At 42.3% G+C, this 24,959-nt stretch overlaps 1 protein-coding gene across 4 annotated transcripts in view; it reads left to right on the top strand.

The window, feature by feature from the left end:
- LOC149304059 (rho guanine nucleotide exchange factor 19-like) overlaps positions 1–24,959 on the top strand; it is a 57,192-nt gene that overhangs the window by 7,809 nt on the left and 24,424 nt on the right. Inside the window, exon 2 of one of the 4 annotated variants that reach the window (XM_089480263.1) lies at positions 4,429–4,772. The exons of 1 other annotated variant lie outside the window; for it this stretch is intronic. The gene's annotated coding sequence lies outside the window, so the exon portion shown is untranslated. Of the gene's footprint in view, positions 1–4,428; positions 4,773–13,457; positions 13,556–18,584; positions 18,700–24,959 lie in introns of those variants that run through there. 2 more of the 4 variants (XM_089480265.1, XM_089480264.1) reach the window with 2 other exon arrangements.

The raw sequence follows: 24,959 nt of genomic DNA, 5'->3' as shown, positions 1-24,959 counted from the left end.
TGACTGGGATTACAGAAAAAAAGCTTAGCAATGCATTTATTTGTTAGTCTGTTCCTTTTCATAGACTGTAAGGTAGGACAAAAATATTTTGAAAATAGATGTTATGCCATTCTATATTCAGGAATGCACAAGCTCTTTGCAGCCTGGGGTTGTCCAGGGAGGACCATATGAATGCTGCAAAATAGGTGGAGAAAACAGTTCTGGTTCCATAACTGAGTTTTTGAAGACTCTCTGCTTTTATTGTTGCAAATGTAGATATGGTGACTTATTGAGACACCCTTTGCATTTCTAAACTTTCCAGAGCTCAGAAAGATGGGAGATGGGTTGCCACTACTCTAGAAGTAAATTGCATGAAATAAGATGATAACATGCAAACATGAGTAGTTTGTATAATTCATGCTGATTTCAAAATTAAATTTTCCAAGGGGCATAATTTTGATGTTGTAATATATTTTATACTGAGCGCACATTAGCAGATACAGACCTGGGTGGGTACTGAAGGAAAACACTTGTACCAAATAGCTTGGACATGCAGAATGGATTGTCTGGGTGTGTTCGATTCCTCCGCTCTTATGTAAGATTCTTGCAAAAACGGCTTGTGCAAGAAGGGTTTTCCTACATGCAGGAGCCTGTTGCTGTGTGTGCGGGCGCGCACACACACACACATAGAGGGAACAGGTTTTATTTTTTCATGTTAAAAATGGTTTTCAAGATATTGGGCTGAACAAATGAAAGCAGGGAAGTGTTAAGCTATCGAATATCCCTGATCCTAGGTTTTTGCCACATTGCAAAAATAAAGCAGTTTGACACCACTTTAACTGCCATGGCTCAATGCTGTGGAGTTCTAGGATTTGTAGGGGGTTTTCTTTGTAGCTTTTCCTGTCAGACAGCTCTAGTGCCTCTCTAAACTACAAATCTCAGAATTCCATAGCACAGGAAGTTAAAGTGGTGTCAATCTGCTTTATTTCTGCAGTGTGGCAGTAGCCCTAGTCTGAGAAATGTGATTTACGTCTTATGTTAGCCTTGGAAGAACCGAGAGGTCATTCCTGGTTTCATGGAAGTTATAATTGTTGTTGCTCGTCATCAAGTCAGCTTTGACTTACAATGACCCTATCAATGAGAAACCTCCATGAGTCCCAGTCATCAACCGCTCTGCTAAGAGCTTGCAAACTCTTGTTGTTTATGTTGTTGTGCGCCTTCAAGTAGTTTCCAACCTGGAGTTTTCTTGGCAAGATTTGTTCAGAGGAGGTTTGCCATTGCCTTCCCCTGAAAGCATGTGACTTGCCCTGGACCACCTGTAATGTGATCTTCCTCATTTCCTATAGCTTTCCACTTTGCTGACCGTTATCATGCTTTCCAGTGAGTCATGTTGTTGCATGATATGTCCAAAGTATGTCAATCTCATTTTGCTCATTTTGGCTTCTAGGGAGAGTTCAGGGTTGATTTGCTATAGGACCAGTTTATTGGTTTTCTTGGCAGTCCACGGTGTCCATAAAACTCTCCTCTTACATTTCAAATGAGATAGTTATCTTCTTGTTATCCGTCTTCATTTTCCAGCTTTCACAATTGTACATAGAGACTGGGAACTTATCTAGTTCCTTCATAGCTCCTTTTCCAAGTCTGGTTTCTTCACTAGTGTCCCAATCTTGATAATGATGAAATCAAGGTATAGTAACTATTTCTATGGTCCAAGCCACACTGCAGAAATAATGCAGTTTGAAACTGCTTTAACTGCCCTGGCTCAGTGCTAGGGAATCCGGGGAATTGTAGTTTATTGTGGCACCAAAGCTCTCTGACAGAGAAGGCTACATGTCTCACAAAACTACAGTTCCCCAATTCCCTAGCACTGAGCCAGGGCAGTTAAAGTTTTCTCAAACTGGATTATTTCTGCAGTGCGTTTTGGACCTATGTCTTCATTGCCCACCTGTGCAAATCATCTGTGGACATTATTTTCGATGATGATGATGATTTCCATCCTGCCTTTTTCTCAGGTTGGGATTTCTCAGGTTGGCTTACAGCAATTAAAAACATTGTTAAAACACAATCAGGAAAAAAAATATAAAACCAGGTTAAAACATATAATAGAACACACACACACACACAAGCAAGCACAGCAATTAGAAATAACTAGCATGTTGCGTAAGATAGGCTTTATATCATCACTCAACAAATGCCTGTCAGAATAGAAAAGTCTTTGCTTGTCTGTGAAAAGAAAGTGGTGAGGTGCCAGTCTAATGTCTCAGGGAAGAGAGTTCCAGAAATATTCAATCGTAGATCTGCTCTGACATTTTCTTCCTTAACTCAAAATCATTCCACAGGGTTTTGCTATTTTCTGCTAGTACAGTCGGCCCTCTGTATCCCTGGATTCTTTATCCATGGATTCAAGCATCCTTAGCTTGAAAATATTTTAAAATATATATAAATTCCAAAAAGCAAACCTTTATTTTGCCATTTTATATATTACTATCCCATTGTATTTAATGGGACCTGAACACCCACAAATTTTGGTATCTATGAGGGGTCCTGGAACCAAACCCCAGCGGATGCCAAGGGTCCATTGCAATATGATGTCTACTTATCTTGAATGGTTGATGTTCCTTCCCTCAATTTCCTATAAATCTGATCCCGTTTACTGTGTAATATGTGCTAAAACCTTATACAGTACTGGTCAACTCAGAAGTAAGCCTTATTGTGTTCAATGGAACTTACTCCCAGGACATAAGTGTGGTTTTGCAGCTTTGTGTGGCAGAACTGAGTGAGTGGTGGTTTTTCTATCAATTGGGAGTATTCTGAAAAAAGCATATTGCTAACCATGGGCTTATGGGATGGAGGCAGGCCACAGCACCAAATGATTGACTCTAGCGATCAGTTAAATTTCCCACAATGCCCTGGAGTGATGCACCATGGGCAATCAATCCTCTTTTTAATATGTATGTGTGTGTTTGTTTGTTTTGTTTTTACAAAAAGTGGAGCTCAGGTTAGGTGCTTGGCTAACCACAGAGCTTAGAATTTTACTTTGTTGAACTAGAATGCCCAGAATCCCCCATGGCCATTGGCCACACTGGCTGGTGGATTCTGGGAACTCTGATCCTAGTAATTAATTTTTCCAAATGCTTTGATAGGCACCTACCCTCTTATATTGATGAATGATGCTAGTATAATAACAGCTTTGTCATTAAAGTAAATAAACCCTCCCATACCCTTCTTTCCTGTAGAAAGCTAGCAACAATTGATCTGTGTCATTCTCCCGACCCTATCTATTAATTTGTTTGTTTTCTTCCAAGGAATTGTATACACAGGGAATTTTATACACACTTTTGAAAGTGGTGTCTCCTACCTGCAGCTTGACTCATGTCCAGCTATGAAACACATGAGTCAGTGTGGCTAAATTCATTTGGTGGTACACCTACTTCTTCCACCTTTTCCTCTCTTCCATTTGGTGCAAACAGGCAGGATATTTGTTTTGGAGAGAAGGAGATCCAGACGCACATTCCTGCTCAGGCATGAATCTGGGTGGGCAATCTTAGGTTGGGCTGCGTCATGATGTTTTGAGGGTTCTTGTGAAGGTATAAGGAGTGAACAGATTGCCCAATCTCTTTCCTTTCTCCATAAGAGCCTTCCAGTGGTTGCACCCTCCAGCTGCATGTAAACATTCAGTCCTCTGAGAGATTTAAGTGCATTGCTCAAGACTGCAGCCCTGTGTGATACTTACTTAGGAATGGCTGCCACTAAACCTCAGGATGTCTGGCTTCCAAGGCAATATACCCATGATGCCTGGAAGGTTTTGGGAGATGGTGCCCAAAGAGGAATGTTCCCAAGTTGTGGATCATAAAAGATGTGGTAGCCAGGAAGCAGAAAATAGTTTGACCTGTTCGGTTTTAGTTTAGGGTTTTGGAAGTGTGTTTGTCTCTGGGGTATTTGTCATAATAACAATGAGTACTTTTTAGAGACATTATTCAGCAGGCAATATTTTGACATTGGAAGAAAGCAAGTCTTAACCTGATGCTGGCAACCCTCTCTTAAATAAACTCCTGGGCACATGTTGGATGGAATTTGCATGCCTAGTCAAATCTCCAGCCCAGTGAATGTGTTTGCATCATTCTGTCTGCTTTTGGCCAGTTCGTTGGTGGGTCTTTTCTGTTTCCGGGTATTCAGCTCCTGAATAAACTCTGTGTGTGTGTGTCTGTGTGCGTGTGTCCCTGTGTGTGCCTGCACATGGGTACATCTCCCACCTTCCTGACTGCCACTCCCTTCCTTTTGAATGAATGAGAAAGTCCCTTTTCTTTTGCTCTCTCTTGCATTCCTGTGTGCAAAGGCATCTGCCCATCCCATCCCTTTCTGCTTTTGTGCCATCTTTACCAATGCCTTGGCCAAAAAGAGGAAAGATCTCCCTTAACCACCACCACCCGCCTTCTCCCTTTTCTGCAGCCAACTCTCCATCTCTCTGAAACAAGGAGTGGTTTGATCGGTTCCCGGCACCTCAGAGAAGACCACAGGCAGAGCTGGCTGGGGGAAGAAGCTCTGTTGTGGCAGCTTGCAGAATCTAGCCCTTCTCACCATCCAGGAGCGAGAGGGAGGAAAGCAAGCAAGCAAAGAGAAGCTTCTCCTTCTTGCAAACTGGCTTCCTTTTGTCTGCTCCTGTCTGGATATCTGGGACCCCCCTCTGCAGTCAGTTTGAGTTGAGAATGTGAAGTCTCCACTCCAAGCAAAATATTTCTTCCGCAGAAGGTCGACCTGGAGAAACGCTCCAAAGGAGAGTCCGGAATTAAGGGGTAATGGATCTTTCTTGACATAGGAGTTGATGAGAGGGTGGGCTTAACAAAGGGGGATTTTCACAGAGGTGTAACAAAGGCAATCTTATGCGGGGAGGGAAGCTCATATCCGAGCCAGGAGTCTGGAACATTATGCTGATGGAGAAATTGAATGAAAAAGTAAGGGCTATTAGAGATAACCAAGGCCACTCTATATTCTATGAGATTTGGGGCACTTTTCTCAATTAGGCAAACCAAAATGCCACTCATCCTTCCTCGCATTTTTTGGAAAGATGCTCTATTATAATTGTTGTCATGTCATCTGGATATTTCTTATTTGGACAACCTGGAAATATCAACTTGGTATATCTCATTGTATTTGATTGGAGAAGCATTGTTTGTTGGTTATGTCTGTTTCAGTAAAATCTTTCAAGCCAGTTAAAAATAATCTGAGCCAGGAGAGGGAACCTACGAGAAATTTTGACCCAAAAGGTGAGGTTTCTCAAAGAGTCATCAGAGCATGTCATTTGGTTAGATTTCCCCCACCCCAAAAGAGGTGATCGGTTTTTAAAATTCTGCATTTTCCGCCACAGACTCATTGATCAAGCTGGATTTCTTCTCCTCTCAGTGAACTGGGGAATCTCCTTTGAAGAATAAATCTGATTCAAGGTTTCTTCAGGGTCAGATGATCAAGATGATTTTCAAGGGCTCTAGATATGGTCTCCCTACTACTCAGCGGAAAATGAGGCTTTGAAAGTATTTAGATTTAAGAATATCCATCTCCTTCCTCTTTCATTCCTGTAAAGATCTACACCATAAATCACATGCCACCTTTCTTAGGATCCTTTGTTCTCCTCTCCGCATCTTAAATTTCAGTAATATTTGGGATTAGAGAGGAAAAATTGATTCCTTGTTCCATGAAGTATATTTTGTGTATTTTGTTAAACTCTCTCCCTCTTTCAAGGCAGTCTAGTTCTTAGTTTTGGAAGTGAGTGGGTGTAACAGAAACACTCGCCCTCCCCTCCCTTCTCTGGAGCAGAGAAAAAGGTGCAAGGCTTACATTTTGTCCCACATAAAAAGGACCACATGGCAGCCCCCCCTTGCAAAAAATAAAAAAAAAATCTGTCTTTACTATGAAATAGTCACTAAGGTTGAGGGCATCAAATAAATCCTGGATTAGAAGGATGAGTTTTCTTTTTTCATCTGGATTTCAATTTCTTATTGTGGCTTTACAGTTTCGCGCTTCATGTGGTCCCAATTTTTGAATGATTCATCTGAGTGGTTTCATTTTTTCCAAACTGGAGAAGAAACCCATTAAAGCATGGGGAATGAGTATGCAGAGACTTCAACAGCAGCCTCTGAGCTTGAGAGAGAGAGAGAGAGGGATGGGAACAGTTCCTGGGATGAGGACAGGCTGGATGTGATGTTGCAACCACAGGAGTGCTTTTGAGCATGTCTAGAGTTGCAACATGGTTTTCCGTCAAGGGGGAAAAGTGTCTGGCTTATTGTCCTGGTTTCACCCAGAACAATAAACCAGATACTTTTGGGTTTTTTTTTTACCAAGGGGAAACAATGTGGCAACTCTACACATGCTTTAAAAGCACTCCAGGTTACAACATCACATCCTCATCCCTGGATAAACTCTGCCAAAGGGAACACCTTTGAAATCGCAGCTGTTAAGCCACAAGAAATTGTGCTGCATTGGTATTTTATACCAGATCCTTCTCATTCTTGGCATAAAAAAAAAGAAACATCTCTATTGGAGCTTATTTTTCATCTGGTGTAAACCAGAAGGATTTGCTCTTTCTCCCCACCCATTCCTGGTGGAAAACAGGTGTAATTCTCTTGCAGTCACTTGACTTATTGTCTCTGGTACAAACCAGGAGTGACACTATTGCTATCAGAGTAATTGATTGTCTTTACTTTCAGTATCTTTTTGCTTAGTTACTAGTAGTAACTAAACGGATGTGTGGTGGATTATTGAAGTCCCCCTTGTACTCTCAGTGAGAATCCTAAAGGCATGTTTCTCCCACCAGTTTTGCTCTGGAATGAATCGTCAAGAAATTTGACTACATGGTTATGTGTGTATGTGTGTGTGTGTGTGTATGTGTGTGTAAAAACCTGAAGGACGATTTTACTCTTCTGTTCTTTCTCACCTCTTTAATTAAACTGAAGTCAATTGATCTGATAAGAACCAGCATGGTGTATTGGTTTGGGTATTGGACTAAGAGACCCAGCGTGGTGTACTGGTATGAGCATTGGAAGATGGCTTTGGAGACCAGGGTTTGAATCCCGGCTCAGCCATGTAAACCTACTGATGACCTTGGGCAAGTCACACTGTCTCAGCCTCAGAGGATGGCAATGGCAAACCCCCTCTGAAGAAACTTTCCAAGAAAACCCCATGATAGGTTCGCCTTAGGGTCACCACCATAACAACATTGGACTAAGACTTTGGGAGACCAGGGTTCAAATCCCTACTTGGCCATGGAAACCCACTGGGTGACCTTGGGCAGTGGCGTCACAAGGGTTAGTGTCACCCTAGTGTGGTAACTCATGCTGTTGCTTCCAGGCTGCCTGACACACCACAGCCTCTTCCATGTGCATGGGTTGGTTGGTACTGCTACCTGGCACCCTTTTCTGATTCTGGCAGAGCTGCCAGTGAGCGGAGAGGGAGGCAAGTAATTTTCCATCTGGCCAGAAGATCTGCCAGACCCAGAAGGCAACTGCTTCCCACCATCGGTTACTGGTGGAGGTAGACATCCTTTTTTGCACTCGGCCAGCAGTCCTGCCAGACCCAATTGGCAGCAGCACGCCACCCCACCAGAACCACAGCTGATGGATGGCAAAGGTGCCCTGGCTGATGGAAGAGGGCAGTCTCTGAGGAGTCAAGTGGTTGCATATGCATCCCTTGCACCACTAGTTGACATCCTTAATCTTGGGCAGATCGCACTCTCCTCTCCTCCAACTAACCTCTGAAAAAAGTTTTCTGTGGGTTTTTCAGGCTGTGCGCCCATGTTCTAGAAGAATTTGTTTCTGACGTTTTGCCAGCATCTTTTAATATGTACTATTTAATATGTACTAATTGATGTGTTTTTTGGTGACTTTACGTAACACTGTTTTTAGATTGTAACCCGCCTTGATCTTTGGAAAGGCGGGCTATAAATAAAGATTTTATTATTATTATTTATCTGTGGCTGCCATCTTCAGAGAATGCTGGCTGGCATGGAAGTGAGTGGGGTATATATAATTTGTGCCAACAAAGATTAACATGGAAATCACTCCTCCCAACCCAGGGTCACACTCTGTGTGTGTGTGTGTCCCACTCACTTCTATGCCAGCATTCTCTGAAGATGCCAGCCACAGATGCTGGTGAAACATCAGAAACAAACTCTTCTAGAACATGGCCAAATAGCCCGAAAAACCCACAAAAAACTATGGTGCCAGCCATGAAAGCCTTCGACTCCTCTGAAAAATCTTGCCAACAGAACCCCATGATAGGTTCACCATAGAGTCACTGTAAGTCGGAAATGACTTGAAGACACACAACAACCATAATTGATCTGGTATTCTGCCTCAGGGATCAATTTATTTGAATGTTTAGCTGCCATGCCCTTTCCTTTTCACCAAGGTGTAATCCAAGAGTATCTGCTTTGGTGTTGGTGGCGCCATCCTTTCTTATTAATCCCTCCTTTGTAAACTAGGAGTGGTTTTCATTAAAGAGTGGGACAGGTTCTACTGTTTCTCCTTTATTTGAGGTAGGTTTAGGTTAATAAGAAAAGTGCTTTCTGTCGACTGGGAACAATTTCCTCCATTTACCTGGTTAAGCTGATATCTAACCGCGCAAAAGTAAAGAGACTGGATACTTTCTTCCTCTTCAACAAAGTAGTTTGTGCACCAGAGGGAAGTGGTCTGGAGCGATAGAACAGGAAATGAAAAGAGAAAGAGGGGGGAACTTTCACTTTTTGAGCACAGGGATGCAGGAGAAAAGTGAAAGCATGGACTGAGAAATAAAGTAGAAGGGTCAGGAATATGGAATGTTGCTTTGAAAATGTAACTAGTTACCACTTCAGTTCCAGGTCCTTTCAGAACTAGTGAGTTAACATTATAGTTACACATATTTTAAAAGTAACTCTTTGCTTCCACGTTATTCCCAAGTAACTAAAATAGGTAAATCTTAATCTTCTTCAAGCAACAGCACCAGAACACTACATATTATTTACATATTATTTTTTAAGGGCCACTTATGTTTGGACAGTGGAAAGTGCTGTCTGAACTTAAAACAGCAGTAAAGACCCATCTCTTCTGGCAGGCTTATCCGGATGAATTTTAAATGTGGATTGTTTTAATATGTGTATGTCTTATTTGTCCTTTTAAAATGATGTGTGTGTTTTAACTGATGCGTATTAATTGATGTTGTGTGCATTTGTCAATTGTTGTTGTTCCCCACCTTGATCCATGGGGAGAGGCAGGTAAGAAACAACAACAATATTAACAACAACAATTAACAATTGTTAATTGAGAGCCAGTGCGATGTAATTGCTTGAGTGTTGGACTACAACCCAAGAGGCTAATGTTCAAATGTCCACTCAAACATGGCAACCCACTGAGTAACCTTGTGCAAGTCACACTCTCTCAGCCTCAGTAATGGCAATCCCGCCCCCCCCCCGAATAAACTTGCCAAGAAAACCCTGTGATAGATTCGTCTTATAAGTAAAAAAAAAAATGACTTGGAGGCAAACAAAAGTATTAATTACTTTGATTTAAAACTTATTCATTCCTTAACCATTATGTATTGTTTATTAAGTATTACTTATTTATTTTAAGCATTTTTTAAAAGTCATTTTCCAGGATCTGACCCTCATAAAGGCTGCATACACACTACAGAAGTAATCCAGTTTGACACTCCTTTAACTAGTATGGCTCAATGCTATGGAATCTTGGGATTTGTAGTTTGTTGTGACAGTAGACGCCTCTGACAGAGAAAGCTAAAATGACTCACAAAACTAAAATTTCCAGAATTCCATAGCTTTGAGCCATGGCAATTAAAGTGATGTCAAACTGGATTATTTCTACAGTGCGGATACAACCAAGGTGACATGCAGAGCAGGGGCCGTTTGGATGTGAGACAATTACAGCTATGGTAGGAAATATGCAGCAGACACTTGGAAGCATCTCCTTCTTGCCTAAACACTCAGACAGAAGCAGTGAAGTGCTGCACATCAGTAGACAAAGAGCTTTGTGGTGTTGGAGCCACTGCTGCGGTCACATTCCACAGCTATACCAGCCTAACAAATCTTGAAAACTGGCATTCAGAAAGGAAGCATACTCTCTGCAGATCCTCAAGCATACTCTTCTTTATTGCTTTGGCAGAATAATACCTTGGCTGAGCAGTGCTATTATAGCACCTATAAGATGCTAAGTGCTCACATGGAACAGATATTTCCATCATGCCTTGCTTCTGGACTTCCCTCTGTAACACCTGGGTGGCTTACTGGGAGAAAGAGAACATGATGCTCCCATAATTTCTAACTCTGCCCCAGCATAATAGCTTTATCCATAGAGGCTGTGAAGCATGTTGGGAAAACATTTAAGTCCATTTAAGTGTGACGTGTAGACTTAAAAGGCTTGGAAGCACTTTGCTGTTGACCACCTTTGGGAAGTGGCCAGACGGCCATGCTCCAAATGGATTTCGGTGCTGATTCTCAAGCAACTGGCATTGCACACACAGATATACCAGAGCTTGAAAATTTTAACAACTCCCCAAACCCTCCAGCCAGCAATGTCTACTAGTCAAGCCACTAGACTAGAGGATTGTGGGAGCTGTAATCTAAGGAGGTAACTTTTTGAAGTTCTAAGGAAAATGTTCCCACCTTTGAACTCATTGCCTTTAATCAGACACAGAACCATATTGTGGCTTTGTGCTTTTTGTAGGTTAGAAGCCAAACTATAGTTTGTATATTAAGCAAAGCCAAAGTTAAGTACTAAAACAACGAAGAGTTCTGTAGCACCTTAAAATGAAACAAAGTTATTGTGGCTTATGTTTTCTACTTCATCAGATGCCAAGAATGCTGTCTCAGTTGGCAGGCAGATAAATTGGGAAAGAAACTCAGCAATCAGGTCAGGAGGAGTTGAAACACAAGAAAGACAGGCTTAGATAACTGTGCTAAAGCTTACTTGTATATAAAATCAGGACAGTGACTATTCAAAAAGCCGCATTGCTAATAACACAGACATCCTGATATTGACAAACCACAAGCACCGAGATAAAAACCCATTTTCTCAATCCAGGCCATAGGTGATAACATTCAGCTTCTTTAGTAAGCATTAATTCAACAATTTTGCCTTGCTGTTTTCTTGTAAGTGCTATAGTTCAACAAGGAGGAGGGGGCAAGTCAGGGTCAGGGATGGAGTATGCAGAGAGACAGAAATTATATCCTGCTAGTTTCTGAAAATTGCCATTTTTTATGTCAAATGTGGATCCGTTTATTCTTTTGTAGAGAGACAGATCTTCGTATGAAGGCTTTGCTGGCAAAGAATAGTTTATGTCACATTGGAAGATAAGATAGTGAATGAATCCTTTAAGTTATTTGGTCCTGTAAAACTGTTCTCTGGGTAGACATGAGGACAGATTTGCATCTGTGTTGGTTGGCAAAATTAATGTATGTCTCTGTTACATCACCTATTGTTGCTGATAAGCAGCTGCTTCAGGTTAGGAAGTTCCTGATAAATGAAAATGGATCTACCAAAGATTATAGGTCCATTATGAAGTTGGAGGTGTGGACCATACCAGGTGACATCTCAGAGGGAGGTTTCTGACTTCTGGTGTGGAGTGTACTGCTGTGCCTCTCCATGAGTAGATCAGGACTACCAGAGATTGAAAGTCCTGGTAAGAATCTGATCCACTTGTCTGAAAGCAGCAAGGAACTTCTGGAGTCCTTTCTCATTGCCAAATGGCACCTGGACCCCTTTGGGACTTGCAAACAACCTGGGACATGCACAGTCCCTTTGGGTGCCCCAATTCACCAGCCATCATTAGCAAGTAGTCCAGAGCCTTTATCTTCCATAGTGGCTTGATCTACTCTGGAGGAACCATCGTCCTGTTGGTTGTGCTCCTGGGGTGACACCAGGCCTAGTGACATTACTGGGTAGGTCTGTTCTCACTTGCACTTCCCTAAACGGAAGGGAAAAAAAACCCATCGTTGACCTGTGAGACAGAATAGTCATTGTCCAATAGGGTCTGCGTAGAGCATTGATGTTGTATTAAAGTGGAAGCTATGCCCAGCTTGAGAAATTTCCTTTTGTTGGGCTACCGTTCCTGGAATCCCCTTGGGTGCTGAAGAACTGTGGAAGTTTTAATCCAAAAATAATTTTCCCATGGTCATAGGTGTCAAGTGGTGTTTCACAATTTTCTTTTCTAGGTCTGTCTTTATGGTCTGGGCACAGAATCTTTGCCCCCTCCCTAATGTCTTGCAGGTGTTGTGGTCCAAAATGTCTGGAGTGTCAAAGGTTTTCCACTCCTGTTGTAATAGCTTATTCTTAAGTGTGTTATTATTGTGTGCCTTCAAGTTGTTTCTGACTCATGGCAACCCTAAGATGACTCTGTCGTGGGGTTTTGTGGGGCTGAGAGTATGTGACTTGCCCAAGGTCAACCAGTGGATTTCAATGGCTGAGCGAGGAATTGAACCCTAATCTCCAAAATTGTAATCCAGTGCTCAAGCCACTACACCATACTGGTATGGCACCAATATTGTACTTAAGACCTGCTTTCTTTCCCTCAATTCATTGAATTATAGTCTTAAGAACCGCCTTGTGTTAAACATTTTGTTGCAACAAGAACAACCAAAGGTTCTAGGGCAGCTTTAAGACTAGCACAAGTATCGTGGTGTAGGCTTTTATTGGTTACAGTCACGTTCATGGGAGCGTGGATTGTAGAGTGTGAGGTCCAAGGGCAATTTCATAAGTGACAATTACTTGGTTAATGTTAGCCACAAAATATACATTATAAGGGTCTGCCCCGTGAATTATGAAGTGCCTATCTCTTTTCATTTTCTCCTCTCACTGATTGTAGCAAAATCAGTTAGAATGATAGAGAATTATGATAGGATTTGCTCTATCAGTGATGGCAAATCGCAGCAGACAGGCAGAGACATCTGGATTAAAACCAGGATTCTGGGAAAGGTTACCCTTCTTCACAGTTACTTATTTGGACTGTTAAAATCCAGAATCCCCTACCCAGCATGACCATTAGCCATGCTAGTAGCGGAAAGTCTGGGGGTTGTAGTGCAAAAAATTAACTTTCTCATGTCCTGCCCATGCCTATGCTCATGCCATATTGGCAGTGAAAATCCTCTCTGTTCCTAAACTGAAAGATATGAGAGTCAGGCGCATTCTTCTGGCTTATGATGGCCTCTGTTTCCCTCTCCTTTGTTGAATGTAAGCCTCTTGGGGCAGGGACCTGTCACGCACGTAGATGGTACCATATAAATAATAGGAACAAGCACCATATAAATAATAGGAAAAATAATAGGAAAACAATACTGGGTGAACAATTCTTGCCACTTCCCTTCCTGTTACTTTTGCTACGTTTCCTCTCTGTGTACTGAGAAGATTCTAAGTTAAACCTACCCTTTTCCTGCCTCCGGAAAGACGCATTTCCCTTCTTCATGGAGGGGTAAGGATCCATGAGATGACTGAAGCATGGAAGAAACTAGTCTGCACCACAGGCTTTCTTCCATGATCTGAGAAATCAGTTTCTCCACTACAGAGAAAAAGATTGAGAGAGAATTCAGCAGAATTTACTCCAGGTATGACTGTACCTCTCAGCTTTACTCTCCCTTTTATAAGCTTCTACTGACTACTGAAGGCTAGGCTGGGATCCTGTCTTACATCTTATCCACAGCTGGCAGTAGAAGGGCAGGCTGCCATGTGCAACTTCTGTTTCATTTGCATGACCACTAAGGACTAGAAGCTTGTTTCTTGGCAAAACAACATGACATCCTGGATTTGAGCATTTTTCACACAAGCACTGCTTATGACATAGGAAACGTAATCAGGGAGAGCTGTGTTTGGCCTTACAGCATAATGCAACAAAATCCAAAATCCACAAAAGCGTGATACCTTCATTGGCCAACCAAAATGCAAAAAAGGTATTGTGCAAGCTTTCGAAGTTTCACTGACTTCATCAGGCAAAGATATTAACCATATATGGCAAGTCTACCCTTCTCTTGCCAGCTGTGGACAAGAAAATGATGCATTTTCTGCAGCTGCAAGTCTGAATTCAAGAGTGATCCCTCTTTTTTAATGCATACAACAGGCTGCCTGGATGAGTAAGAATATGAACCAGAATGTACCCAGTCTGAAGATGCATGCGGGCAGAAATCCAGCAGGTAAAGCACAGGATGTCCTCATATATAAATCATTACTGCTGGTGCAAGACGTCTGTGACCAATGGTCCTCAGGAATAAATGGCTTGTCAGGGGGGTAATACTACTTCCCATAAATATGAGAAGCCTTTTAATTTCATATAGCACAGCTCAGTTTTGATATCTTGAGGATCCGGTTGTTCTTAAACTTTCCTCATATTTTATGGGACACTGCCTCCAAGAAGGATAAGTGCATTTTGGGAGCTGTCATCTCACCAACATGAAGTGTCTATTTCTGGTGCTAGATCACTGCAGAGGTGGTTGGATCACTTCAAATTTCTAGGGCATGGCCCAGATTTCAGTAAAGCAGAAGGCTTGTTTTCATCCATCCCAGAATGAGGTCAGGACACATTTGTCCTCTGAGAATTGTCTCTTTTGGATCAGGCAGTTGGGTTTGGGAGTGCCATAAAAACAAATAATTCTCTTGGGTTCTACTTGTCGAAAAGACTTCTTTAGCTAACTCTGTGTGTCCAAGGTATCTCTGAGCATATCCAGATTTCATTAAAATGCTGATTCTACCAGTTGAACTCATTGGTCCAGCCACCATCTATGGCAAACTGTAGTTCCTGAGATGCTGCTCCACTATAACTCAAAGCATTTTTCACCATTGCCTGTGCTGGCTAAAGCTAGTGGGAGTTGCAGTCCAAACAACATTTGGAAGGCTGTGCTTTGCCCATCCCTACACTGGGAATTGTAGTTCATTGAATGAAACTTTTCCAAGCTCTGACAAAAACAGCAGCTAGAACAACCCCTCCCAATTGTATTCTCTCTCTCTCTCTCTCTCTCTCTCTCTCTCTCTCTCTTTTTCTCTCCAATTGGATCAGTGAAAAAATTCCCCCCTTTTGCAATTCTCTCTTCTTTTCCCCAGTTGAGTCTCTCTTTTTCTCTCCCCCCTGCCCCCCCCCTCCCTGAAAGATCTGGAGTGTCAGCTGCTGAGTAGGCTGATTTGCAACCTGTCAAATGGAGGGAACTATAAGTAGGAGGAGGTGGTTGTTTTAATCCTCCTAGGACAAATGGTTGGCGATGGGTGGGTGTTCTCCCTCAACGGGTTTTGCACGCTCTGCTGTCTCTGTAATTGATATAAAGAATGATATGATGAGTGCAAGGAACCATGCAGAGAGGGAAAAGCCTGGACAGTTGTGATGGGGGTCTTCTAGAGGATTTTCTGGTCAAGTGGGAGACGGTGGAGGGAAGGGGAAGGAGACCATGCGGCAGCACAGCTTCAGTGAAAAGACTGTGGCCAAAGCAGAGTTTGGAAAGTTACTTTTTTTAAAAAAAAATTAAATTGCAGCCTTCCTAAAATTTTGCAAAGGGATCTTGTAGCACCTTTGAGACTAACTGCAAAAGAAGTTGTAGCAGAGGCTTTTGTAGACTTGGCTCCAAAACACACTGCAGAAATAATCCCGTTTGAGACTGCTTTAACTGCCCTCACTCAATGCTGAGGAATTCTGGGAATTGTAGTTTTGTGAGACATATAGCCTCCTTTGGATTCTCTAGCACTGAGCCAGGGCAGCTAAAGTGGTCTCGAACTGGATTATTCTGCAGTGTGTTTGGACCTTTGTCTCCTTCCTTGGATGCTACAATATCTTTTGCACAGTTCGTTTCAAAGGTGCTACAAGATCCCTTTGCGTATTGATATTTCAGACTAACATGGTTGTGTTTCTGAATTGTTCCCCCAAATAGGTACTTCTTGTGTGGCTTTAAGTCGTTTCCAATTTATGGTAAGCCTAAGATGTACCTATTGTAGGGTTTTCTTGTCACGATTTGTGGGGGAGGGAGAGTGCCTTTGCCTTCTTCTGAGGCTGAGAGTGTGTGACTCACTCAAGGTCACCCAGTGAGTTTCCATGACTAAGTGGGCCTTCAGACCTTGGTCACCAGAGTCATAGTCCAACATTCAAACCACTACACCATGCTGGCTTTTAATAATTTAACTCGCCTCTTCCCCTATTTCTCAAAATTAATTGAAATAGTTAAATTACTTTTTAAAATCTGACTGCTATGAATCAGTCTGCTGTAACATAACTCTTTTCCAGTCTGCCCTATTATGGCCTCAGCACCCACAAGTGAGCACAGACTTATTCCTCCTCCAACATTTAGTGTGGCTACAGCCCTGCAACTAAAAATGAATTAAAATGTGGCCTTTGTTATTGAAAAAAGGAATGAATCCCAAATCACTTTTCTCAGTTTGCAACAAATTGTTCTGATTTTCTGAACAAAGCAAGTAGCTACTAATTTCCTTCAGCTGTTAATAGCCACAGAGACAATGAGAAGAAATTCAACAGGCCTTTTCAGAGTGCCAGCGTGGTGTAGTGCTTTGAATATTAGACTAGGGCTGCTGCCACATTGCACAATTAATGTAGCTTTATACCTCCATCTTGTGGAATCCTGGGCTTTGTAGTTTATTGTGGCACTAGAGCTCTCAAAAAGAGAAGGTGAAATGTCTCACAAAAGTACAAAATCCTACAGTTCCATAGGCAGATAAAGCAATGTTAAACTGCATTCATTCTGCAGTGTCGATGCAGCCTGGGACAGTGGGAGACTAGGGTCTGAATCCCTGCTTGGCCATGGAAAACCAATGGCGTCTGAAAATATTGGACATCCTATACTATTAGCACAATGGGAAAAAGTATGGAAAAACGGATTTAAATATTCGGCCTCCCAAAACTTGAGGGAAAATTTCTATAAAATGTTTTATCAATGGTACCTTTCACCCGATAAAATTGCAAAAATATACAAAATAAAAGAAAATAGATGTTGGAAATGCAAAAATGAAATTGGTACATTTTTATCACTGCTGGTGGACCTGCAAATGGGCAAAGAAATATTGGGTAATGATAAATGAAATGATTAGTGAAATCTTAGGTATAAAATTACAATTAAAACAAGAACTTTACCTTTTAGGGATATTTGGAGAGGAGATCTGTTCAAAACATGAAAAGATTGTTTATTACATGATTACTTTGGCTAGGATGTGTTTTGCACAAAAGTGGAAATGTGAGGATATACCATCAAAGGAGGATTGGATGTGGAAATTATATGATGGAATGGAAATGGATAAATTAACGCAGGCATTAAGGAACGATACAAAAAGTAAATTAATGGAAGATTGGGAAGGAGTAATGGAATTCTTAAAAGAAAAACTGGGTGAATATGCATTTATTAAGTTGGATTAGAATAAGAGAGATGGATTCTAATAACACTGGACTCAGATTTATAGGGAAAACAATATATGTAACTGGATAAAGAGGGTAAGCAGGAAGCTAATTGTATGAAAGAGAGAATGAAAGAAAGAGAGAAAGAAATGTAGAAGGGAATTAGACAGGAAGAAATTGGAGATTAGTGTGTAGCGAAACGGAGAAGATAAAGAAAGAAAGAGCAAGGTATACATAGGGAATAAAAATGTTAAGAAGATAGATATAGTTATGGTTGGAAAATCAAATAGTGTGTGGATTATACATTGTAAAATGTATTAAAAGTGTATTGGAAAATGTATGATATGTAATGTTGTATGTTTGTAATTATTTTAATTTTATTAATAAAAAAAATTATTAAAAAAAAAAGGAAACCCAATGGCACACTCTCTCAGCTTCAGAGGAAGACATGGGCAAACCTCCTCTGAACAAATCTTGCCAATAAAACACTGTGATAGTTTCACCTTAGGGTTGACATATGACAGAAATGACTTTAAGATGCATAACAATGAAGGCCTTTTCATGTTGCACCACCTTCATGCTCTCTGGTAAGAAGATGGGTCTGTTTAAATGTCTGCTTTTCATGAAGCCAGTGGTAACTGATAAATCCATTTTTAAAGGAATTTTCATCCAAGCTTTAAGGAGCCATCTAAGTCACTGAACCTATTCTGGGCATAGCATTTAGCACTTTGATAGTTATTTTAATGTCTGTACTAAAAAATTGGAGTGGATTCAACACTTCAGTGACATTGGGTGCATCAGTCGCCTCTGCATGAAGCCTCAGTTTGGGAACTAAGGTACCAACACTGTGATGTCACCATAGCAACCATCACAGTTTATCAGTTTTTATGCTACTAAAAGAAGAGGCCTGCTCCATCCATGATGCTCTTGTAAGGTGATAATGAGATAAATCAAAGAGACGACCTCTCAGTGGAATCAGTAAAAATATAGACTTCTCCTTCCTCATGACACTGATACACAAATTCGGCCCTAGACGCAAGCCAGATTTTAAAGGCCTCTTGAAAAATGACACAGATAGGTGGGGAAAGATGGTTTTGGGAAGGGGATCCTAAGCGAGTCACAGTTTTCGCCTTCCTGTCCACACTTTGAAGACTATCTGCACTAGACAGTTACAGCTGTTTGATGCCACTTTAACTGTCGTGACTCCATCATGTGGAATTTGAAGTTTGGTGAGGTGCAATTTGGAGAGCCAGCATGGCATAGTGCTTTCTGTGTTGGACTACGACTTTGAAGATCAAGGGTCAATTCCCCACTTGGCCATAAAACCCACTGAGTGATCTTGGGCAAGCCACACTCTCTCAGCCTCAGGGGAAGGTAATGACAAACCTTCTGTGAACAAACCTTGAAGATACACAATAAGGATTTGAAGGCACACAACAACAATGAATCAGTGATGTACAATTGACATCCAGTGTGGATCATTTTTTAACACACACCCCTTTTGCCATCATTTCTAAATGTATTACTGCACAACGGGTTGTGGCATGCAAGACTTCTGTTAATCACCTGCAGATGTTAATGGTCTGCTGAGTAAGGATTGTACATACAGGTTTGGTTCAAGTGTTTGTCAGTTGCTGATCACTTTGGGGGACACCTCTTGCTTTCCCCCCTTCCTTGCCTCAGTCTGTTCCCTGACCCTCTCTCTGGGCACAAAGCCTGATTTTCTCCACCCACTTGGTGGGCCCAAAATATCTAGCCAGCAGCTGACCTCCTCCAACTGTCTCCTGCAAGGCAGCTGTCAATGACTTCATTCACTCACTCTTCCTCCCAGTCCCCCTTGCCTTCATGTATGCGAGTGCATGTTTGCATGTTTTCAGCACCCCTGTTTCTTTCTGGCAGTGGTTTAGGAAGAGCTAGGTGCCTCTGGAGGAACAGGTAAGGGAAAGAAATCAAGATGAAAATCTAGACTTTAGAAATGTTCCAAGGACCATACACACTCAGAAAACTGTTCCAAGAAATGTTCCAAGGAAAAATGGTGCATGTGTGTGTGTGTGTTTTCAAGGGTGTGTTGGTATGGCAGGATTTGGAACGTGTGTTTTCTGGAGCTGAAATGTAGCCCGTATTTTTTAAAAGGATGGTCAGTGCTGGGAATTAATCTTCTGGGGTGGAGGAGAAGGAAGGTTGGGATATAGTTAGGGGAGAGGGAAGGCTGATATGTTTTTTACAGCCCTGCCCAGTTGTAGATCCAGGAGACTTTATATGGAGCTGATAAAAGTCAGTTTCCCTGTCTCATGACTAATAGGAAATGGAGCCGTTGGATTTCAGAGGAAAGGCAGCTAAACAGGGTTGTGCATACTGGAAAATGAATCTCTTATCTCTCTCCCCCCCCCCCCCCCCGCTCTCAATACTCTTCATTGAGAAATGGTGGCATCTTTAGCTGCAAAACCAACTGTGCAAATTTAGTTAATTTCACAAAGAGTTGCTTGTTTCTTTGACAGAGTGATGTTGCTCCTTCCAAACTATGGGGTGGAGGGAATTCTTTATGGCAATTACTGCCTCCAGTCTAATGTAAAAATCTGGTACTTTGGGACCCGATTTGGAAATCAGAACAACATAGCAACAATTGTAATATTTCTTACTGCTTGATCATTGAGCACACTTTTGATTTATTATTCCTGCAGAGGCTCAGCTACATAGAAGTCTTGGAGGTCCAATTTTGATGAATTTTGACAAGGAGCTCAGCCACCCCAGCTGAGTCTTGTAGGGCTAGCCCCCCTGACCCCCATCTTGGGTCCATGCTTAAAGGGCAAACAGCATTTTAATGGAAGTTTTCAAGGAAAGAATGGTTTTGGTAGGAGAAGGATGCAGAAGAGAAATTAAATTCCTCCAAAATCCTTATGTAGATCAGTGCCCACAGGGGGCTGCTGAGAGACATTGATGGCTGATCCTAAACATGTTATTAACCTAAGGTGGTGGTGGTGGGGAAATACCATTGTGGACTACAATTCTCAGAATTGCTCAGCCAGTGACCACTGGTCAAGGAACTTCCCCAAGTGTTGCTATTAATGCAATGCTGAGCTGCACCCTTGGCTGCAACATGGTGGTCATAATGTTAACTCTGCCCATGCTCTTGTTATGTGCAAAGTAGTTGGAGCCAGCATTTACCTGTACTGGGGTAAGGCTAGCCCTTCTCTTCAATTTCCTACAACCCATTTATTTCATTTCCAAGTTTCCAAGTGACTGGGCAAAGCAATCCTGTTGTGGTATTTTGCCCAACTGGCAATCAGGAGAACCGCACCCTGGCAAATGTTGTCAAGCCCGAGAGCTTCTCTCTGGCAGCTGGCCCAGGGTGCCATTAGGAGCCGGCTGGGTTGCCGCGTGTGCAAATTCCCTAGAGGGCAGGATGTGCCGTCTTGCGTGCAGAGCCTACAATGAATGAAGTTGTAGAGCCATAGCCCCGGAGGATGGATGACGCCAGAGCCAGAGGGAATGCTGTGCCAAAGCTGTGTGCATGACTTTGGAATCCTTCCGGAAGGAAGGCTGAGTCAACTGGCCAGGGAGAGTTTTTTGCCTTACTGGAGTTGGGGGAAAAGAAAAGAGATGCACACAGCCCCTTCTATTAAGTGCTGTTCTGATTATAGACGAGGGTTCCCCAATTTGGCCTGTACTGAGCATAGTTCAGCGGTTCAACCACTAACTCCAGAAACGATTGGGAAAAAGAGGCCCTGAACTGAAACGCTAGAGATGTTGCCAGACAGTGTAGATCAGAGGCCTTTTCCCACCATAGTTGGCCCAACTATAATAAATGTACTTTTATTTATTTTACAATAGCCCCTGAAGAAGGCCAATTTGTGACAAGGCCGAAATGTGTTGGGCTTTTTAAGATAATAAAATTTGTCGACCATCAACAGCATGTGGGGCTTAGTTTCCTTTACCTCTTCCACTGTGAATACGTGTTTTCCAGTTTTGTTTTGTTTTGTTTTTTTCTGTTCCTCCTCATTTGCAGTTTTGACTTTTGCAAATCTGATTATTTGTGGTTTTGATTAATATGTTTTCTCTAGGAATCTATTGGTACTCCACGCAACTCTGCCAGAAGTTGACCATAGAGTTGATCTGGAGAACCTAGAAGTTCCTAGAGAAAACACTTCTCTAGGCATTTTGTAGGTTCTCCAGCATGATTCTATGATTGGTTTCTGACAGATGTTGACCATAGAGTTGCACTGGAGGACCTGGAGATTCCCAGAGAGGTGTTCTTTTGGGTTAAAAGAATAGTGTTGTTGTTGTTTTTGTGTCCTTCACTCCTAACTCAAGTGAATGTGGAGGGACCACTGTATAGCACTGTGATTCCCCTGACACGGCTTCATCCTGTAGAATCCTGGGCGTTCTAGTTTGGGAAGCAATAGAGTTCTGGATGAGAATCTTGTGTATTTGTCCCTAAACTGCAAATCTCAGGATCCCACAGGATGGATCTATGGCCGTTAAAGTGGAATTACAATGCTGTCATTGTGTGGTGTGAAAAGACTCTAGGAATGGGAGGCTGCATGCAACACACCTGCTATGCACAACTTTTGTGACACTGAGACCCACTATCACTATCATCATCCCCTGCCACACCTTCTCAGTATTTTTTAAAAGAAAACCATGCTCTTGGAAGCTTCCACAAAGTGCAGTTCTCCTTAAAAAGAAAGTGGATGCAAAGCAGAGTGGTGGGTGAGCACAGGAGTGAAAACAACTAGGAGGAAAGGAATCCCTCTCCCCAACTCCTTGCAAATTTTATTAAGAACTTGATTAATCCTTGCAAATTGCAGCAATCTGCTACTCTGTTAGCTAAACTGGAGGTTTGGGTAGAGGCCTTTCCTATTGCCTGGAACCGATCCTACCAGAACTGGAAAGTTTGCAGCTTCATCTGCTCAGAGATGACCCATGAAAACCCGATGACTCAGGGCTAAGCCCTGAAATCTGGCAACCCTGTTTGAAAGAAAGGCGGGATATAAATAAAATAGTTTTCCTCTCCCTACCATGACGTGAGCGTGTGTATATATGTTTAATATGGGGAAGCATGTAAAAATGTGCATACATACGTCCACACACAAACACCCTCTCCACAATTTAAAGTTTACAGTCTGAGCCACCCGACCAATTCCTTCACCCGTGTGGACAGGCCACATTGTATAGCATATATAGCAAGGGTGGAGAAACTCAGGCCCTGGGGCCAAATCCAGTCCTTCCAGGATTCCAATACAGCTGTGCAAGGTACTCCATATGTTCATATTCCCTTTTCCACAACATGTGGCAATTTCCCAACTTTCCTCTGTATTTTTCTCCCCTCTAAAAGGTCAAAATGCTCCCTTTAAGCCTAAATTACTGGCAGGGAGAGCTTTAAGCTAAAATATGCTGATATCTTTGGTTCTGCTCTTTTGCCTTGGGCTCTGCTCACTATAGGAATGTGCCTCCCCTGGAAAAAAAAACTTTTCTAAAACTGAATGTTCCCCATCCTTGACTGATAGCAGAGGTGGGCAACTGTGGCATGTTGGGGGGTGTGGAGTGGGGAGGACGGCCCCCCCATACCTTCCATGGGCTGCCCAGAATGGCAAAATGGAACAAATACGAAAATCAGAACTGGCCTTTGAAAAAGGTGTGCATTTTAAAAAATATGAACCAGTACTGGAAGAGGACATAACACAAGAGTCTGAGCTCTTAAGTTAAGAGCCCCTGGGAAAAAAAAGGTCAACAAAGGGATTGTCCAGGGGCCACAAAAAGAGCTTTGGGGGGCACTTGTAACCCTAGGACCACAGTTTGCCCACCCTAGACCTACAGCAAGAGTGGGCAAAGTCCAGTCCTGAGCCTGGGGGATGTTTCCGTTGGCCGGAGCGCCCTGAATCATAGAATCATAGAATCATAGAATCATAGAGTTGGAAGAGACCACTAGGGCCATCCAGTCCAACCCCCTGCCATGCAGGAAATCCAATTCAAAGCATCCCTGACAGATGGCCATCCAGCCTCTGTTTAAAGACCTCCAAGGAAGGAGACTCTATCACCCTCCGAGGGAGTGCATTCCACTGTCGAACAGCCCTTACTGTCAGGAAGTTCCTCCTAATGTTCAGGTGGAATCTCTTTTCCTGTAGCTTGCATCCATTGTTCCGGGTCCTGTTCTCTGGAGCAGCAGAGAACAAGCTTGCTCCCTCTTCAATATGACATCCTTTCAAATATTTAAACAGGGCTATCATATCACCTCTTAACCTTCTTTTCTCCAGGCTAAACATCCCCAGCTCCCTAAGTCGTTCCTCATAGGGCATGGTTTCCAGACCCTTCACCATTTTTGTCGCCCTCCTTTGGACATGCTCCAGTTTCTCAATGTCCTTTCTGAATTGTGGTGCCCAGAACTGGACACAATATTCTAGGTGGGGCCTGACCAAAGCAGAATACAGTGGCACTATTACTTCTCTTGATCTAGACACTATACTTCTATTGATGCAGCCTAAAATAGCATTGGCCTTTTTAGCTGCCGCATCACACTGTTCACTCATGTTCAACTTGTGGTCTACTTGGACTCCTAGATCCCTTTCACACGTAGTTTCATTCAGCCAGGTGTCACCCATCCTATATCTGTGCATTTTATTTTTCCGCCCTAAGTGCAATACCTTACATTTCTCTGTGTTGAATTTCATTTTGTTAGCTTTGGCCCAGCTTTCTAGTCTATTCAGGTCATTTTGAATCTTGATCCTGTCCTCTGGGGTATTAGCTATTCCCCCTAATTTGGTGTCATCTGCAAATTTGATAAGTATGCTCCCAATTCTGTCATCCAGGTCATTGATAAAGATGTTGAATAACACTGGGCCCAGGACAGAGCCCTGTGGGACCCCACTGGTCACTTTCCTCCAGGATGAAAAGGAGCATTGTTGAGCACCCTTTGGGTTCAGCCGGTCAACCAATTACAGATCCATTTAACAGTTCCTTTGTCTAGCCCACATTTTACAAGCTTGTTTGCAAGAATGTCATGGGAAACCTTGTCAAAGGCCTTACTGAAATCAAGATATACTATATCCACAGCATTCCCTTCATCTACCAAGCTGGTAATTTTATCAAAGAAAGAGATTAGGTTTGTCTGGCATGACTTGTTTCTCTGAAACCCATGTTGACTTTTTGTGATTATGGCATTGCCTTCTAGATGTTCACAGACTCTCTGTTTAATTATCTGCTCCAGAATCTTTCCTGGTATTGATGTCAGACTAACTGGACGATAATTGTTGGGATCCTCTTTTTTCCCCTTTTTGAAGATGGGGACAACGTTTGCCCTCCTCCAGTCTGCTGGGATCTCTCCTGTTCTCCAGGAATTTTCAAATATGATTGCCAATGGCTCCGATATTACATTTGCCAGTTCTTTTAATACCCTTGGATGGAGTTCATCTGGTCCCGGAGACTTAAATTCATTTAGATTAATAAGGTGTTCCTCTACTATCTCTTTACTTATTCTGTGCTGAAATTCCCCTATTCTGTCCTCTGCTCCATTATCCTCAGGTTGAGCACCCTTTGCCTTTTCTGAGAAGACTGAGGCAAAGAAGGTGTTGAGTAATACTGCCTTTTCTCTGTCTTCTGTTAGCATTTTGCCATCTTCTCCACGCAGTGACCCTACC

This window comes from Sceloporus occidentalis, unplaced genomic scaffold (genome assembly GCF_023333645.1).
Source record: "Sceloporus occidentalis isolate IW3139 unplaced genomic scaffold, rSceOcc1.0.p SCAF_14, whole genome shotgun sequence".
NCBI lineage: Eukaryota > Metazoa > Chordata > Lepidosauria > Squamata > Phrynosomatidae > Sceloporus > Sceloporus occidentalis.
The sequence above is the reverse complement of the archived record's forward strand: the minus strand, read 5'-3'. Positions and strand labels throughout refer to the sequence as shown.